Raw genomic sequence first — 20972 nt, 5'->3', positions numbered from 1 at the left:
AAGAACTTCAAAGTAAAGCAAGTGAGATATGCAATTCAAGTCAAGACAATAACAAGCAAGAGTCTATATCTAGCATTGAATTTAGCAAAGTAAGAACATAAAGGTGCAAGAGCTCTCGCTGTCCGTGACTCGAATGTCTCCAAATGGTGTTTGCATGCAAGAAGTGGGAGATGTGTTGAGATCATAAAATATATTTTTTAATTGAGAACTCAATCTATGAAAATTCCACACTTGATCTCCTTCGGAATCTTATTTTGACTCATCCCCAGACCACTAGTCAGGCACAAGTCAAAATGATCATCTCCCTTTCGATTTTGAGCACTCATGCAATGGATGAGCGTAAGCAAGATATGTTGGCACTTAGGATGGCAAATAGAATAATGATGGGGAAGGAAGACAAAAAGGTGTGAAAGGATCACATCAATGAGGACAACCATAGGCGCGAGAAAGCCAAATGATAGATATGATGTGAGGAGTAGGGATTGCCATGTAACGGATGCACATATGAGCTAAGGTAAGCTGTCCAATGGAACTAGTGGGGGTGCATCCAACTTGTTTGCTCATGAAGACCTAGAGCTCATTTGAGGAGGCTCATCATTGGAATATGCAAACAAAGTTCTATAGTGTAAGGGTCCCCACATAGTTATGCATGAATGATAATCACTATGTAGTACCAATATAGCAATGGAGTACGAGTGTGGATCTTCAAAAGGAATAGTAGTGTTGCCCCTTTCTCTCTTTTTTATTTCTTTTTTATTTCTTTTTCTCTTTTTTTGTGTGTGGCCTCTTTGGCTCTTTCTTTTTATCTCTCATTTGTCCTCTTTGGGATCTTTTCCTCACTTAAGGGCAACACTCTATGTTTTACATGAATAAAAAGAAGATCATCACACTTTATAAGAAGTACTCAACATAAAGACAAGTGAAAACTATCATGATGTATGCAAATGTATGCCTCTGCGAGTGTAGCATGATATGCAATGATACTAGCGCGTCATGTAGCAATAATTGGGGTAAGTCCCAACTATTATGCGGCTCTACGATCAAGCAAAAGCATGAATGACATGAAGATCAAGTCATGAGATGGTGGATGTTGCATGCAATGTATCTCGGAAAGGCTATGGAAATGCCTTAATAGGTAGGTATGGTGGCTGTCTTGAGGAAAGATATAATGAGGCTTATGTATGACAGAGTGTATCATGTCATGGGTTGGGATGCACCGGCGAAGTTTGCACCAACTCTCAATGTGAGAAAGGGCAATGCACGGTACTGAAGAGGCTAGCAAAATATGGATGGTGGAAGTGCCAACAATCGAATACTCACATTAGTTCGAAGAACTCATACACTTCTTATCGGTAACTCTCTATCTAGTTAGGAAATTCACAAAGAGACAAGTACCCCGAGGAGGAGTGTTTGGGGTTTGATTATCCTTGCGCATCCTCGACTCATGGTAACGGGAGGGTACTCTATATATTCCAACCCCTCCAGAGGTTAGCGATCAATTTAGTAGCTAGAGTTCTCAACCAATTTTTTAGTTTTTGAAAAACACATGGATTTCCCAAAATATGACACCTATCACTAATAGGCTCAAGCTCTTGGTACCAATAGTCCAAACATTACTCAAATCAATACCTCAAAACTATTGCAAGTTACTACTATACTTAAATAGCAACCTCAATTACCTACTCATCCAAGACACAAAACTCAGTGCAACGAGCCAACTCTCTAACCAAGATAAGCATGATAACCTAAGAGAGTTCCAAAATCAACCTAAATAAAATCTCTTACAAAGATAAGCATGAAAACTAAGAGCTAAGCATGACAGTAGCTATGGAAAGATGAAGAACACACAAAAAGGATAAGCATGAAAACCTATGTTGTGTTCTAGAGTGGAATGGAGCGTGTCTCTCTCCCGAACAAGGTAGGCTAGGTTCCAACTTATTATGAACAGAAAGCAAAACTAAAACAAACTAAGAAGCAAATAGCGGGACGCTGCAAGCATAGCACATAACATATGAAGTGATAAAAATATAGCATGGAGATGGACGAACTGATGATTGTTGATAGAGAAGGGGATGCACGGGGGCATCCCCAAGCTTAGACGCTTGAGTATTCTTGAATACTTCTTTGGGTGCATGGGGGCATCCCCAATCTTGAGCGCTTGACACTCATGTATCTTCTTTCATCATCTCCCATCGCATACTTGAAAACTCCCTTCATACGAAACTCATCATAAGCTGATTAGAGTGGTTAGTACCCTTAATAAAATAATTCATTAACTATTGGAAATAAATATTTTCATGAAAATATACTTCTTATCATGATTCCCAAAATGTTTTTGCAAATAAAAAGCAAGCTTAGGATTCGCAAAACAATGGAAACGCTAAACATGGCAAAATCTGTAAAAAACAGAACAGCAGGTAGTAAATAATTTATTCAGGGCACTTATGCAACTAAAATAAAAAAACTCAGAACATAGGCCAGAAAGGAAATTATATATAGCATCCTTTAAAAAAAATTCATATCAAAAAGATGATCTGGTGATTTTTGGCGAATTTTTCTGTCAAGAAGACAGAATCTGTTTCTGGACAACATGTCACAACTTTTGAACTTTCTTGCAATCGAAGGCTATAACTTGGCACAAAGCTTAAAAATAAAGATACAATGATGTTTCTACAGTAGTAACAAGCATCAAGACCACTAAAATAGAAATTAAAAATAAATTGGGTTGCCTCCCAACAAGCGCTTTCTTTTATGCCTTTGAGCTAGGCATAATGCAAGAAGATCAAGTGTTATCAACTCCAAAAGAATAACTTGCCCGAGTAATGGACTCATAAGGTAACTTAATATTATTACTAGGGAATTTTAACATTCCCTTTTTCAGAGAAAATTGGAATTTAGTAATTCCCTCTTTCATGTCAATTATAGCAGCAACGGTGCGTAGAAAAGGACGTCCCAAAATAATTGGACATGAAAGATCACATTCAATGTCCATAATAAGAAAATCAACGGGCACATTATTATCATTGAAAATAATAAGCACATCATAAATTCTCCCTAAAGGTTTCTTTATGGAAGAACCAACAAGACGAACACCAAAAGAACATGGATCATAAGGTTTTTAATCAAGCATATCATACATTCTTTTGGGCATAACGAAAGCAATGGCTCCAACATCACACAATGCAAAGCAAGAGATATTATTCAATTTAATTTTGACCATAGGATCCCAACCATCTTCTAGTTTCCTAGGAATAGAAGTCTCTAGCTTGAGCTTCTCCTGCCTAGCTTTGATAAGAGCATTGGTAATATGCTCAGTGAAGGCAATATTGAGTGTACTAGTGTGGGGGTCTTTAGCCATTCTTTGCAAGAAGGTGATAACTTCGGAGAGACTACAATTTTCAAAATCAAGGTTACTACCATTAATTAAAGTGGTAGTAATGTCATCTAAGCTCATTCTTTTGGTAGTCTCTGAATTCAAAGGACCTTCTTGTCCTATAGTTGAGGTATTAGCATCACCATTAATAGGTCCATTGGGATTAGGAGTGCGATGGGTGCTAAATTTTTTGAGGTCCTCAACAACTTGTATAGTAGCAATGGTAGTGTGTGTAGGAAGGCTCTTAATTCTCTCTTCCTCTTCCTTTTCTCTAGCCCATCTATCTTTAAGTTTGGCTAGAATTCTTATGTTCTCATTAATTTGGACTTGGATAGCATTCATGGGTGTAGTGTTCCTTTCCTCAAGTGGGGAAGTTCTAATTTTAAGCATCTCTACATCATGAGCTACGTTGTCCACCTTCAAAGAGAGACCATATAATTTTCCTAATTTCTCTTCTACACTCTTGTTGAAGGCTTTTTGAGAAGTGATAAAGTCTTTAAGCATGCTTTCTAATTCAGTAGTGGAGTTTTTGGTGCTAGGATAATTGGTGTTGTTCCCATAGTTGTTGGATGGAAACGGTCTAGGATTGCTACCAAAATTACTCCTATAGGCATTATTATTGAAGTTGTTCCTAGAGATAAAATTAACATCAACTTTCTCTCTTTCTTGAGAAACCAAAGAATTTAAAGGAACATCATGAGGATCAATAGGAGTTTTCTTAGTGAGTAAATTCATGATCATGTCAACCTTATCATTAAGAGAGGAGATCTTCTCAACAGAGTTTACCTTCCTACCCGTTGGAGCTCTTTCGGTGTGCCATTGAGAATAGTTTTTCATCATCTCATCCAATAGCTTTGTGGCAACACCAAGTGTAGTTGACATAAAGGTTGCTCCGTTGCCGAGTCTAACAGATTCCACGAGGTAAATTTCAATCCTGCATAGAAAGTTTGGATAACCATCCAAGTAGTCAAACCATGTGTAGGGCAATTCTTAATAAGAGATTTCATACGTTCCCAAGCTTGAGCAACATGTTCATTATCCAATTGCCTAAAATTCATAATGCTACTCCTCAACTGTATAATCTTAGCAGGCGGGTAATACTTCCCAATAAAAGCATCTTTGCACTTATCCCAAGAATCTATGCTATTCCTAGGCAAAGATTGAAGCCACACTTTAGCTCTTCCTCTAAAGGAGAAAGGAAAAAAGCTTAATTTTAACAATATCACCATCTACTTCTTTATATTTTTGCATATCACAGAGCTCAACAAAATTGTTCAAGTGCAAGGTAGCATCATCTCCAGCACCGGAGAATTGATCTTTTGTAACTAGGTTCAGTAAAGCAGGTTTAATCTCATAAGACATGGCTCCAGTGGCGGGAGCAGCAATAGGACTGCAGATAAAGTCATTGTTGTTGTGACTAGTGAAGTCACACAACTTGGTGTTCTGAGTGGAATCTATAACAGCGGCAACAAGCGAGATCAAAGCAACTAATTTTTTTGTGGTTTTTGGCATAAGACTCTAAAGCAAAAACTAAAAAGCAAACTAACAAGACTAAAAAGTAAAGGTAAAGGATAGCGTGCAACTCCCCTATCTTGAAGACTGGAGTCCTCGGCAACGGCGCCAGAAAACTTTGCTTGATGACGAGATGATGTCTATACTTCTCGCACCTCGTTGGTTACCCCAAGTGGAAGGTTGAGATGTAGTCAGAAGCAAGTTTTCCCTCACACGGGAACTGTAAGGTTTATCGAACCAGAAGGACTCCTAGGCTCAACAAGTAGGTGTCTCCTGTCCTGGTCAGCAGAAGACGTGGACCTGCGCACACAACAAATAACTTTGCTCCCAACGAGTACAAAGAGTGTTTCAATCACTCCGGCCTTGTAGTTTGCAAAGGATCAAAACACAAGAGGGAAGGTAATAGTGATTGCAACGGAAACGTAAATGAAGGCGGTAAATGATGGAGGTGTAAACAATGATGGTGATATGGACCGGAGTCACATGATGTTCACTAGTGATGTCTCTCTCCCAAAAGACGATAAACAAGTATGCTTGGGTAAATGTATCGACCCAACTCAAAAAGAGTCAAGCCTCTGTTTATCTGTGCCATCCCTGGATCAGTATGCTGGCACACACAGTACATCAATGTATATATCAAAGTGCAATCACATGTAAATAACGTAAAACTGATATATACCTGAAAATCTCAGCGGAAACAGTCAAAGGGAGTGGAGTCCCAATAAACACCAACGGCAGGTTGAGTCCAGACCGTAACCCTGAATCATACTCTTACTCGTCGAAGAAAGTATATGCAACATAATACATTGCAGCTATGTAGGTCAGCATATTGAATATGCCGGCAAGTCACAAAAGAGAGGGGTGAAAATATCATCTATACTATATGCACATATGGCAGGTGGGGTTGTAGTTTAAGTTTTGCGTAAAGAAAACTCATCCTACAACAAGAGAGAGGTAAAAGCAAAATTTACTACATTGTTGGTTGTTAATGAGAAAGGTTCCACCAACCATTTCTCATACCCAAGTTATCAATATTACCCACATCAATAAGTTAATGGTGTTAAGAATTCCTGATAGTTTCAGTTCCTTTGGCTCAAGTTGTTCATGACCATGGACACGGATAATTGATTAGGTTTGAGTTCTCTACAAAGTTTTTCTCATGTTCCCCACAAGATTTGATCGCCTTCGTTAGAGTCCTCGTACTTCAGGGTGTTTGAGAACCGGATGATCAAAACATGGTCTTCCAAAGGGTTCCTCTGAGCCACTATTGGTGCCCATCCAATCCTACCGTTCTTCTACATCTCGTAGCACCGCTCGTCCAGAGTCACCATGATGTCCAACCAAGCCAGAGCCCATAATGACTTGTGGCTGTGCAGGTAAGCCTCGGGTCTTGAATTATCCATCCATCTCTTCGTGCCTGGGTGAAGCTTTCCGCAAGATGTCATGGCGCTTCCCCATGCATCTCGGGTCATCCATTGGTTTCCCCAAGGAGCCCATCAAAACCGTCCTTCACCCAAAGGTATATTGCATCATGAGGTCTTGAAAGTCTTGAAATCTTCATGTCTTGATTATTAAGTTCTCACAACACTCATGCTAAACACTCAACCAGACCCCGTCTACTAGGAGCATAGCAAATTAACATCCAGACCAAGTACCAAGAGTTTATGAGTGCCTAGCACATGATACTACATCAAGAACCAAAATTTCCAAGTACCTACTTGCATGCAATGGGTGAAGAAGGTTGATCTAATGCAATAAAACCATAGGTAAATTATGATCAAAGTGAACTTGCCTGGTAAGGTTGTTGAAGATAGATATCGCTCACGGGAAAACTGGATAGAACTATTTGGAACTCTCCGATGAAATCTATATAATCAAACATAGTATTTACATAAGCAATCATAGTAGCAATCAATATCACAACATCAAATAGAATTTATCCAATAAATCAAACAAGAATCCAAAAGAAACTTCAAAGAAAAACTCTGGAGCCTTCTACTATAACAACACAAGATAGTTTTTGTTCTAATTAAACTTAACAACAAATAAAACACTAAAATAGTAAAATAACAGAAAAAATATAAAATAACTAAGATAACATAAATTATTTTTCATAAAAAAATTATTAGCAAAAAGAAGTAATTGAAATGTTTTTGTTAACCTCTATGTCACACCCCTGACACCTTAAGCAAGTTAGTCTTGTGCTCATGTCTTCTTTGCATTGCATCTAAGAAATTTTCAACAAGAACAAAGCAAATGATGAAGGTAAAAACTCAAAACCCTAGCCATTCTTTAAATAAAGGAAATCTCAAACTAGTTAAAATCAATGAACCCAAAATGGCCTCAAGAAAAGTTCAAACTTTCTGATAAATCATGAAAGTAAATGAGCAATGAAGAAAACCATTTTCTTGACACTTTAAGCATTTTTAAATAAATGCAAAAAATCTACTGGTTTCAAGCTTTAAATTTGAAATCAAAAACTTTAAACTTTCAAAAATGTTGAAAACTTTAGGAATGGTTGGAAATATGCCAACAAATATTCTAGGGTGCTTAAAATAAATTTTACAAACTATTTGGGAGCTGAAATAAATAGCAAGTTATTGAAGTAGCTAAAACAGAAACAAAAACAGAAAAAAATGGAAAACCCTTACCTGTCGCCTAGCCGGCCCAGCCCAGCTCCTCCTGTCGTCTCCCTCCTCGCCAGTAGGAGCAGGAGGTGGCCGCCGCGTCGCCGCGCGCCTCCACGCAGCTCCCTGGCTGCCTGACCGCCGTTTCGCGCTGGCAAGCACGGGGATAAGCTCCCCGTGGCCGGCCCTATCCATTCCCAGCGCTAGATCCCCCCCTCCTCTCGGATCTCTCCTCCCTCCTTCTTCGCCATTGGAGCCCGAGCAAAGCTCGAGCTGCCCGTGCCTCTAGCCATAGGATCCCCTCTCTGAGGGCGCCGTTAGCTTCGCCTCGTCGATCTGGTCCTCCCTGCAGAAGCCGAAGCCTTCCCGAGCCCTGCAACACCCTCGACACCGTCGTCTTCAACCTTCGGCCGCCGGCGAGCTCTGCTCGATTCGTCGCCCTCAGCCCTTCCCCGAGCCGTCTAAGCCCTGCTCTACACTCCCCGTGAGCATGCGGTCATTTCCCCTAAGCTCTCCCCGTCGATCCCCTCCTCTAGGCTTAGTTCCATCGGAGCCCGACGAGGACCGCCGCTGCAGCTCGTCGCCGGTAGCCCTCCGGTGAAGTGTTGGTCCGTCTGAGGCTACCAACAGCCTCAGGACGTCATGTAGATGCGTTAGGTGCCCAGCCCCGAGCGTTTTGACCCCGTATTTGATGGCTTCGACGATGGCCGAACTTGGTCGCCGCCAAGCTCGTCGCCGGCGTTGATTCCGGCCACTCCAGCCCATGTGGCTTGTCCCATCGTGCGCGCCATCGAGTGGTCGTTCCTCCTGTGGTCTCTGCCGTGAGTTTGGCCATCGGAGACGAGTTTCCGAGCCCCTCCGCCGTTCTGGTGGTCGCCGGAGGCTCCCCGCCGGCGAGGACGACCTCGCCGCCGGTGGATCTCAGCTGGCCTGAGCCACTGACGTGTGGGGCCAGCCTCTGGATAGTTTAGTAATAACAAAAATAAATCAGATAAATTAATAAGTCACTAACATGTGGGTCTAGTAAGATTAATCAGCTAATTAAGTTTAATCTTAATCTAAAACTGACCAGAGACACTGACCAGTGGGTCCCACTGGTCAGGTTTGACTTTCAACGGCCAGTTGGACCTGCTGATGTCATGGTGATGCAGTAAAAGTATTTTCCAGTATAGAAATAATTCCAGAAATGTTTAAAACTTCAAAAATTCATAGAAATTAATCTGTAACTCCAATGAAAATAATTTATATATGAAAAAGTATAAGAAAAATTCAAGGAATCTGAATATGATATTTTCATTCATGTTTGAAAAAGTTACAGAACCCAAACATGTAGATTAATGAATAAGTCAATTCTTATAAATATTTTATAAATGGAATATGGAAAATATTTAAATTTCTTTATGTTTGACATGATCAAACATTGTTCTAAAAACAAACCAGTACCTTAACATGACATCTCATGCATGCTAACATCAAGTTGATGTGAGCATCAGGTCGAATCAATTAAATCGGTATCCGAGAATACCTCGTTTGAATTGATATTGGAATGTGATTCAAATCAACTTCAAACCTAATACATGTTGATTATAATAGTTTATCACTTTGCATTCTCATGCCATGCTCATGCATCATCTTGTTTGCATATGATTGTTATTGATTGTTTCCATTCATTTCGGTAGGCTCCGCACCCCCGAATTCCACCGAATATCCGTCTGACGGATATTGTCCCTCCTCTGAGCAACAAGGCAAGCAACCATTTTGATCATCCCGATAAATCCCATGTTCTTGCTCCTGCACTTGTTTATTGCATTAGGATCAAATGCTTCAACTGCTTTTGCCACGTTAGTTGAACCCACTTCCTTTGCATGACCTATCCTTGTCACAGTAAATAGCCAAACCTTGCAACCTAGCATACCTGGTAGTTGCTTGAGCCATGATGTGCCTTTTCCTGCTATGCATGCTATGCTTAGAGTTGTGTATGGTCTGTCATCTGGGAGATGAACAAAATTGTGAGAATGTGTTCGGTAAGCAAAGGTCGTGTGTTGAACTTGATTTGGTAAAGGTACCGGTGAAAGGCTGTGTAGGAGTACATGGCGGGTTGTTTCAATGGAACCGTCCTTAGGAACTGAGTTCCGTGTATGTAATCCAAGACTAGATACTACCACACGTTGGGATACTTAATTTACCCTCTCGACTTATTAATCGCTTAGTACTCGGTCCAGGAGTTGCAAGTAGTTTCTGGTGTTTATAGTCATGCTGGAGGCCGTGCATAGTGCTGACCTGAAAGGTGGGCTATGATGCGGTAGGCAGTGGCACAGTGTACCAAGTGGCACCCGGATGGTTGGCTTGGGAACCCTGCGCACATCGTTTGAGGCCGTGGCGGAAACCCCGGCCGGACTTCCGTACGGGTTACTCTCAGATAGGCGATAAACCTGGACTAGGTACTAGTGTGGTTAACGGTCGTGGCCGACTCCCTCGCCAGGCTTCCGCTTGAAGGTTACCGAGGTGCATAACGTGCACATGGTGATAAGTGGCGAGAGCGTGTGTGACGAAGTACACCCCTGCAGGGTTATGATCTATTCGAATAGCCGCGTCCGCGGATATGTACTACTTGGAGACATATGTTGTTCATAGATAACTTCAATGGCTACTCATAAAATTGTCAAGATAAGCGTGAGTGTCCTGGACGGCAATTCCGTATGGAGACGGAATGATTCCATGATAGTGTATTGTTGTGGTGTTAGTGGACTCGTGTGCGAGAAATCAAGTTGTCAAATTTATTTCAAAATGCAAGTTGTCTAGCCACGAGTCAAATGCTGGCTTTCCGCATGAAACCCCACAATACCTTATTGATACTTTGCATGAGTAGTTAGTTATGCTAAAGTCTTGTTGAGTACCTTCGTACTCATGTTTGCTTAATAAATGTTGCAGAGGTTGCTAATGACCCTAATGGAGGGTTCTTCGTAGACATCGACGACGACGAGTAGCTGGTGTCCCAGCTACGATCTGGCCCTACGTTGGATCTGTAGTATAGTCAGGCCATGTGCCTTCTAGTTGCCCTGTCTGTACTCAGACAGTTTAAACTCTTCCGCTGGCTTGTAACTGAATGACTGCTATTATGGGTCGTGAGACCCTTAATGTGTAATATTATGTGTGTGACTCTTCCGAGCCTCTTAAATAAAGCTTGTATGTTTATGGTTATGTTGTGAAGCCATCGATGTATCTATACATATCGGTATGCCATGCGTACGTGTGTCGTACTTGATATGTATGGGGTTCGATTACCTAGTCGTGGACTTTAGTAGCACTCCTTACAAGGAAATGCCCCTTTGTGATCCAATGAGCCTTGGTAGTTCGCTACTGCTCCGGACACATTGGTTGACCGGCATGTGTCCTTCTTAGCTGCTGTGTCTGTCCCCTTTGGGGAAATGTCACGCGATGTAATGGAGTCCTTGTAGCTTGCTACGACTCGTCTACACTCACTGGTGACCGACACCTGCTTTGTTGGGTCATGTATGCATGTCCTTGTGCGGTACTGCCACTTTGGTTTATGACTAGACATGTTGATCCGGGTTCTTTGACATTGGAATACTAGCGACACTATTGCATACGTGAGTCAAAAGACGCAAACGGTCCCGGCTAAGGTAAGGCTGCAGCCGTGGAGTTAACCGTGCGTGAGACCGCAAAGGGATGCGATGTGTTACAGGCTGGATTCCTATGGCTTAGGATCGGGGTCCCGACACTCTACTTATGATCAAAACAATGTTAACCTTGAATTAAATCAAAACAATTTCAAATTCAATACAAATTGTTGTTGATCTAATCAAAAGTTAACAAAGAATAGAACTCATAAAACAAAATATATAAAGTATTTTCAAATAAAAATTTAAATTTGGCTGTGAAATCAATTTGCAAGTTATTACTCAACCACAATTGTTTACATGCAAACAAATAAAAGTAAATAAACTAAAATTTTGTTGTTGTTGAGAACCTGTTGTTTACTAACAGAAAATTAGATATAACTTTTCAAAAGTATAAAAGAAAACAAATTAAAGACAATTATAGCAAAATAACTAGCCATACTCCTAAAAAGAACTAAACATAATCTATTTTGCTTAAAACCAAAGTTAAAATATACTAAAAATTCTGAAATTAAACCCACTGATAAATAATATCACTAGTGATCAGTAGGAAAAATAATCAACTCAAAAGTTATTTTTAAACTCACGATATTTACAAAACAAGGTTTAAATAAAATCTGTTTAAATTCTAAAATTAAAATTTAAAAATATTTTTTGTTAGGTCCACGGGATAGATGGAATTTTTATGAACCGGTAGCAAAAAGAATCACTAGATTTGGAGTTATAGACTAATAGATATGAATTTTCTAAGTTTGCTATTTTTGTGAAAAAAACTGTTACGGGATTTTTGAAGCTCACCGTAGATAGTCGCCGGAGTTGGAGAAGACGACAGGGAGGTGGCTCCGTTGGCTGGCCGAGGCGGCAGAGGGGTCCATGGGGAGGAGGGGGAGCTCCGGCGAAGCTTGGTGGCGTCGACAGGGGCTGGGGGCGACGGGAGGGAGCAGGAGAAGCTCTTGGAGCTTCAGTGGGGATGAGCTCCGGCGAGGGTGGCGGGGCGGCGTTACGGCGAGTGGAGTGTGGGGCTTGGGGGGAAACGGAGAGAGGGGAGGCTCCTCTATTTATAGGCGGCCTCAAGAGGGTCAGAGAAGGAAGGAGCGAGGAGATCGGGTCGATTTGATTTACTCCTGGCCATGGAATATTCTGTAAGTGAGGAGAGGAAGGAGATTGTTTGGAGGAAGAAGAAAGAGATTTGGGCCAGATTTGCTAACGGGCCCAAGTCACTTTCCAAATAAAAACTATTTATTTCCTATTATATAAAACAGGAAAGAAATTCTAAATAAAACAAAATCTATAATACTTTTATATAGACATATTATATATCAAAATTTGCAGAAAACGATTTCCTACGAGATGAACATATTTTCAAGGCCAAAAAAAAATCTCACAAATTCTAATAATTCAAACAGTGCTACTATTTTAAATAAAAGGCAAAGAAAACATTTTGAAAATACTAAAATAGATTCAAATTAATTTCTCTCCATTTTTATACTGAAGGGCATCATTTTACCCTATTTTCTATGTATTTTATTTTTGGAGAAAAATAAATTTGAAAACCACTTCAAAAATTGTTTTTGAGACATAATATAATACATTTTCGAAATAGTCTTGTGAGTTTCATAAGTTCAAATAAATTTTCAAATGGCCCCTGGTTTGGAGTGTCATATCGCTCCTCTCAAGATTTTGAATTTTGGGTAAGGGGATTTTGAATTCATTTAAATTTTCAAATATGACTAAATATGAAATAGATTGTGAAAGGAATTATTTTCACGGACCACCTTGTTTTCCAAGTCCTTTATTTTGAAGAAGTCATGTTATCTTCTCTTAGTGATTTGTATTGGATGAAATTGGAATTCAAAAGAAACTGGGAAAGCCATTTTATTCCCTCTCATTCAAAAGTTTTAAAAAGTTTCGAATTTTACTCAAGTTTCAATCACTCAATTAAACAATCAATTAATCTAGTAATTATTATAACATACCAAGATTTGGGATGTTACAAATCTACAACACTTAAAATGAATCTCGTTCTCGAGATTCGAAGAGGCTAGAAAGAAAAGGTTAGGGTTTGGGGGTTTTCTAACAAATCCAATCTCCTGCAAGGTGGGGTGCTACCACGCTTAGAATGAGAGTTACTGATCCCTCAATAATTTACAATCCTCTGGGGTCTTGGCATCAGACTCCTCACATTCTTCATACTAACACCTTTGGTGATGCTCTTGCTTTATATTCATAATATTCCCCTCGAAATCCGATGTCTTTCGTGGATATAAGATTCTTCCGTCATTGGGTCTTTTTATCTGACAAGTCTCGTGATCATTCTAAATAACATATCGATGATTCTCATGGTGGTCTACCATGTGTGGTTATCCTACAGAGAGAAGGGTCTTGGCTTCATCCTCACCGTAAAATTTCCTACGCGTGACAAAAATTACCATGTACATGGGCTTTCATCATACCATTCTAAGGCTTAAACAAAAGTTTCAAAGAGCATCGTCTCCCGCAATGGGTAAGTCTCTCAGATTTACCATTCCGAATAGCAAGAAAATGATAAGAGTAAGTCGTCATGGTGATCAATCCATTTCATACCCAAATCAATACTCTGTATAAATTTTAGCGAATCTCGTATTCTAACACTCGGGCATCCTCACAAGCGTTGTAGAATTTCTCTTGTACAAGAACGAAGTTCGTACGAATCCTTTGGTTCTACAAGCTGAACAAAACATCTATCATGTTCTTCACCACTCTCAGGTTTTCGGAGACAGAAGCTTGCGGCGGCGGAAAAGTACTTTCGATGATGTCCTATTTTTTTATGGAATTTTAGGGAATATATAGGCGCAAAACCTAGGGCAAAGGAGCCTTAGGGAGCCCACAAGCCAGGGGGCGTGGGCCCCCCTGGCCACGCCATGAGGGCTTGTGGGGTCCCTGGTGGCCCCCTGCCCTGATTCTCCGGCTTCCCGATATTTTTCTGTTTCGGAAAAAATCTTTTTGGCAGTTTTATTCCATTTGGACTCCATTCAAAATCCTCCTGTGAAAGGGGTCAAAAACATGGAAAAAACAGGAATTGGATCTTGGCACTGAGTTAATAAGTTAGTCCCCAAAAATATATAAACGGCATGCAAAACATCCAAAGTTTGACAAGATAATAACATGAAACTATAAAAAATTATAGATATGTTGGAGACGTATCAAGCATCCCCAAGCTTAACTCCTGCTCGTCCTCGAGTAGGGAAGTGATAAAGACTGAATTTTTGATGTGGAATGCTACCTAGCATAGTTTTCCTTTGCAACTTCTTTCACGTGACATGAATGTTCAGATCCGTAAGATTCGAAACAATAGTTTGCTATTGACATGAGAACAATAATACTTCAAGCAAACTAGCAAGGTAATCATGAACTTTCAAAATAACAAGGCCAAGGAAAGTTATCCCTACAAAATCATATAGTCTGGCTATGCTCCATCATCCTCACACAACTAATTTAAATCATGCACAACCCCGGTATTGGCCAAGTAATTGTTTTCGCACTCTTACTTTCTCAAACCTTTTATAACTATCATGCAATACATGAGCGTGAGCCATGGATATAGCACTATAGGTGGAATAGAGTGTGGTGGTGGTTGTGGGACAAAAAGGAGGAGATGGTCACATTGACTCGGCGTATCAAAGGGCTATGTAGATGCCCATTAATAGATATCAATGTGAATGAGTAGGGATTGCCATACAAGGGATGCACTAGAGCTATAAGTATGTGAAAGCTCAAAAGGAGAACTAGTGGGTGTGCATCCAACTTGCTTGCTCACGAAGACCTAGGGCAATTTTGAGGAAGCCCATCATTGGAATATACAAGCCAAGTTATATAATGAAGATTCCCACTAGCATATGGTGCTGACAAAGCAAGAAGCTCTCAATCATGATGAACATGGTGCTATTATGAAGCACAAGTGTGGAAAAAGATAGTAGCATTGTCCCTTCTCCCTTTTTCTCTTTTTTTTATTTGGGCTCTTAGGCCTCTTCTCCTTTTTTTTCCTTTTCTCTTTTCTCTTTTTTTTGTTTGGGCTCTTTGGCCTCTTTTTTTATTTCCTCACATGGGACAATGCTCTAATAATGATGATCATCACACTTTTATTTACTCATAGCTCAAAGCTCAAAATTATGATGACTCTATAGGAAATGCCTCCGGCAGTGTACCGGGATGTGCAACGATCTAGCATGGCGTATGACGTTGAAAACATCTCGCTAGCTATCTTACAATCATGCAATGGCAATATGAGAGTGACGGCACAAGTCATGAGACGGAACGGTGGGAGTTGCATGGCAATATATCTCGGAATGGCTATGAAAATGCCATAGTAGGTAGGTATGATAGCTGTTTTGAGGTAGGCATATGGTGGGTTTGTGCACCGGAGAGAATTGCGCGGCACTAGAGAGGCTAGCAATGGTGAAAGGTGAAAGTGCATATATACCATGGACTCACATTAGTCATGAAGAACTCACATACTTGTTGCGAAAGTTTTTATTAGTAATCAAAACAAAGTGCTAAACGCATACTCCTAGGGGAAGGGTTGGTAGGTGTTAACCATCGCGCGATCCCGACCTCAACACAAAGGATGACAATCAATAGATCAATTATGCTCCGACTTCCTAACATAGCGGTTCACCATACGTGCATGCTACGGGAATCACTAACTTCAACACAAGTATCTCTAGATTCACAACACCCTACTAACATAACTCTTAATATTACCAAATCCACGTCTCAAAACTAATTGACAAGAATCAAGACTTCTATTTCTACTCAATGCACATGAAGATGGAGGTTTTGTATCCTCTTTGGGTACCTATCACCTTTGGGACTACTTCCATAGCATAAGCCAACTACCAAGTCACGCACCGCCCGTGCTATAAAATATATAAGTGAAGCACATAGAGAAGTATCTAGCTCAAAAGATATAAGTGAAGCACTATGAACATTCTAGCAAAATAACGATGAATGCATGTCTCTCTCTCACAAAAAGGTGTGCAGCAAGGATGATTGTGACACAACAAAAAGAAAAGACTCCTACGATACAAGACGCTCCAAGCAAAACACATATCATGTGGTGAATAAAAATATAGCTCTGATACGTCCATTTTGCATCATGCTTTCATGTTGATATTTATTGCTTTATGGGCTGTTATATTACTTTGTGGTACCATATTTATGCCTTTTCTCTCTTATTTTGCAAGGTTTATTTGAAGAGGGAGAATTCAGGCAGCTGGAATTCTGGACTGGAAAAGGAGCAAATCTTAGTCCACTATTCTGCACATCTCCAAATGCCCTGAAAAGTTACGTGGATTTTTTTGGGATTATAAAAAAAATTACTGGGCGAAAGAAGTACCGGAGGGGAGCTACCAGGGCGCCTCAAGCCCTGCCACCGCCACCCCCCCTAGTGGCGGCTAGCAAGTTTGTGGGCTCCCTGACGACCCACTAGCCCCCCTCTTTTGCTGTATGAAGGGTTTTGTTCCAGGAAAAATCAATGGGGAGTTTTATCGTGTATTCGCCACCGCCACGAGGCGGAACTTGAGCAGATCCAATCTAGAGCTTCAGCAGGACGATCCTGCCGGAGAAACTTCCCTCCCGGAGGGGGAAATCGTCCCCATCGTCATCACCAACACCCCTCTCGTCGGAGGGGAGGCATCTTCATCAGCACCATCTCCTCTCCAATCCCTAGTTCATCTCTTGTAACCAATCTCTGTCTCACGACTCCGATTGGTACTTGTAAGGTTGCTAGTAGTGTTGATTACTCTTTGTAGTTGATGCTAGTTGGATTACTTGGTGGAAGAGTTTATGTTCAGATCCTTGATGCTATTCATTACACCTCAGATCATGATTATGATTATGCTTTGTGAGTAGTTACTTTTGTTCCTGAGAACATGGGATAAGTCATGTTAATAATAGTGATGTGAATTTGATATTCGTTCGGTATTTTGATATGTTGTATGTTGTTTTTCCTCTAGTGGTGTTATGTGAACGTCGACTACATAACACTTCACCATATTTGGGCCTAGAGGAAGGCATTGGGGAGTAGTAAGTAGATGATGGGTTGCTGGAGTGATAGAAGCTTAAACCCCAGTCTATGCGTTGCTTCATAAGGGGCTGATTTGGATCCACTAGTTTAATGCTATGGTTAGACGTTGTCTTAATTCTTCTTTCGTAGTTGCGGATGCTTGCGAGAGGGGTTAATAATAAGTGGGATGCTTGTGCAAGTAAGGGCAGTACCCAAGCGCCGGTCCACCCACATATCAAACTATCAAAGTAACGAACGTGAATCATATGAACATGATGAAACTAGCATGACAGAAATTCCCGTGTGTCCTCGGGAGTGTTTTTCCTCCTATAAGACTTTGTTCAGGCTTGTTCCTTGCTGAAAAAGGGATTGGGCCACTTGCTGCACCATTGATACTACTTGTTACTTGTTACTTTTCGCTTGCTACGTTTCACCTCACTACACCATCACTTGTTACCACTACTTTCAGTGCTTGCAGTTATTACCTTGCTGAAAACCGTTTATCAGAGCCTTCTGCTCCTCGTTGGGTTCGACACTCTTACTTATCGAAAGGACTGTGATTGATCCCCTATACTTGTGGGTCATCAAGACTCTTTTCTGGCGCCGTTGCCGGGGAGTGAAGCGCCTTTGGTAAGTGGAAATTTGTAAGGAAACATCTATATACTGTGCTGAAATTTATTGTCACTTGTCACTATGGAAACTGTTCCTTTTGTTGGGGAACGTCGCATGGGAAACAAAAATATTCCTACGCGCACGAAGACCTATCATGGTGATGTCCATCTACGAGAGGGGATGAGTGATCTACGTACCCTTGTAGACCGTACAGCAGAAGCGTTAGAGAACGCGGTTGATGTAGTGGAACGTCCTCACGTCCCTCGATCCGCCCCGCGAACAATCCCGCGATCAGTCCCACGATCTAGTACCGAACGGACGGCACCTCCGCGTTCAGCACACGTACAGCTCGACGATGATCTCGGCCTTCTTGATCCAGCAAGAGAGACAGAGAGGTAGAAGAGTTCTCCGGCAGCGTGACGGCGCTCCGGAGGTTGGTGATGACCTTGTCTCAGCAGGGCTCCGCCCGAGCTCCGCAGAAACGCGATCTAGAGGAAAAACTGTGGAGGTATGTGGTCGGGCTGCCGTGGAAAAATCGTCTCAAATCAGCCCTAAAACCTCCGTATATATAGGTGGGAGGAAGGGGGCCTTGCCTTGGGGCTCAAGGAGCCCCAAGGGGGTCGGCCGAGTCCAAGGGGGAGGACTCTCCCCCTTCCTTCCCACCTCCTCCTTTTTTTTTCTTTCTCTCTTGATTTTCTTCTCCTTGGCGCATAGGGCACTTGTGGGCTGTCCCACCAGCCCACTAAGGGCTGGTGTGTCTCCCCCAAGGCCTATGGGCTTCCCCAGGGTGGGTTGCCCCCCGGTGAACTCCCGGAACCCATTCGTCATTCCCGGTACATTCCCGGTAACTCCGAAAACCTTCCGGTAATCAAATGAGGTCATCCTATATATCAATCTTCATTTCCGGACCATTCCGGAAACCCTCGTGACGTCCGTGATCTCATCCGGGACTCCGAACAACATTCGATAACCAACCATATAACTCAAATACGCATAAAACAACGTCGAACCTTAAGTGTGCAGACCCTGCGGGTTCGAGAACTATAGAGACTTGACCCGAGAGACTCCTCGGTCAATATCCAATAGCGGGACCTGGATGCCCATATTGGATCCTACATATTCTACGAAGATCTTATCGTTTGAACCTCAGTGCCAAGGATTCATATAATCCCGTATGTCATTCCCTTTGTCCTTCGGTATGTTACTTGCCCGAGATTCGATCGTCAGTATCCGTATACCTATTTCAATCTCGTTTTACCGGCAAGTCTCTTTACTCGTTCCGTAATACAAGATCCCGCAACTTACACTAAGTTACATTGCTTGCAAGGCTTGTGTGTGATGTTGTATTACCGAGTGGGCCCCGAGATACCTCTCCGTTCACACGGAGTGACAAATCCCAGTCTTGATCCATACTAACCCAACGAACACCTTCGGAGATACCTGTAGAGCATCTTTATAGTCACCCAGTTACGTTGCGACGTTTGATACACACAAAGCATTCCTCCAGTGTCCGTGAGTTATATGATCTCATGGTCATAGGAACAAATACTTGACACGCAGAAAACAGTAGCAACAAAATGACACGATCAACATGCTACGTCTATTATTTTGGGTCTAGTCCATCACATGATTCTCCTAATGATGTGATCCCGTTATCAAGTGACAACACTTGCCTATGGCCAGGAAACCTTGACCATCTTTGATCAACGAGCTAGTCAACTAGAGGCTTACTAGGGACAGTGTTTTGTCTATGTATCCACACAAGTATTGTGTTTCCAATCAATACAATTATAGCATGGATAATAAACAATTATCATGAACTAAGAAATATAATAATAACTCATTTATTATTGCCTTTAGGGCATACTTCCAACAGTCTCCCACTTGCACTAGAGTCAATAATCTAGTTCACATCACCATGTGATTCCAACGAATCCAACACCCATATAGTTATGGGGTCTGATCACGTCTTGCTCGTGAGAGAGGTTTTAGTCAACGGTTCTGAAACTTTCAGATCCGTGTGTTCTTTACAAATCTTTATGTCATCTTATAGATGCTGCTACTACGTGCTATTCAGAAATGCTCCAAATATCTACTCTACTATATGAATCCATTTCACTACTCATAGTTATTCGGATTAGTGTCAAAGCTTGCATCGACGTAACCCTTTACGACGAACTCTTTAACCACCTCCATAATCGAGAAAAATTCCTTAGTCCATTTGTTACTAAGGATAAATTTTGACCGCTGCTAGTGATTCAATCATGGATCACTCTCTGTACCTCTCAACAGACTTTGAGTCAAGGCACACATCAGGTGCGGTACACAGCATGGCATACTTTAGATTCTACGGCTAAGGCATAGAAGACGACCTTCGTCTATTCTCTTTATTCTGCCGGGGTCGGGTTTTGAGTCTTACTCAAATTCACACCTTACAATGCAACCAAGAACTCCTTCTTTGCTGATCTATTTTGAACTCTTTCAAAAACTTGTCAAGGCATGCATCTTGTTGAATCTTCTATTAAGCGCTTTCGATCTATCTCCATAGATCTTTGATGCTCAACGTTCAAGTAGCGTAATCCAGGTACTCCTTTGAAAACTTCTTTCAAACAACCTTGTATGCCTTACAGAAATTCTACATTACTTCTGATCCACAATATGTCAACCACATATACCTATCAGAAATTCTATAGTGCTCCCACTCACTTCTTTGGAAATACAAGTTTCTCATAAACCTTGTACAAACCCAAAATCTTTGATCATCTCATCAAAGTGTATATTCCAACTCCGAGATGCTTGCACCAGTCCATTGAAGGATCACTGGAGCTTGCATACTTGCTAGTATCTTTAGGATCGACAAAACCTTCTGGTTGTATCACATACAATGTTTGCTCAATGAAACCGTCGAGGAAACAATGTTTTGACATCCTATGTGCAATATTTCATAAATAATGCAGCAACTACTAACATAATTCTAACAGACCTTTAGCATCGCTACGAGTGAGAAAGTCTCATCATAGTCAAATTATTTGATCTTGTCGAAAACATCTTTGCGACAAGTCGAGCTTTTCTTAACAGTGACTTATCACCATCATCGTCTGTCTTCCTTTAAAGATCCATTTTACTCAATAGTCCTATGACCATCAAGTAGTTCTACCAAAGTC

Source organism: Hordeum vulgare, chromosome 1H, assembly GCF_904849725.1.
Source record: "Hordeum vulgare subsp. vulgare chromosome 1H, MorexV3_pseudomolecules_assembly, whole genome shotgun sequence".
Classification (NCBI taxonomy): Eukaryota; Viridiplantae; Streptophyta; class Magnoliopsida; order Poales; family Poaceae; genus Hordeum; species Hordeum vulgare.
This window is presented reverse-complemented; position numbering follows the sequence as displayed.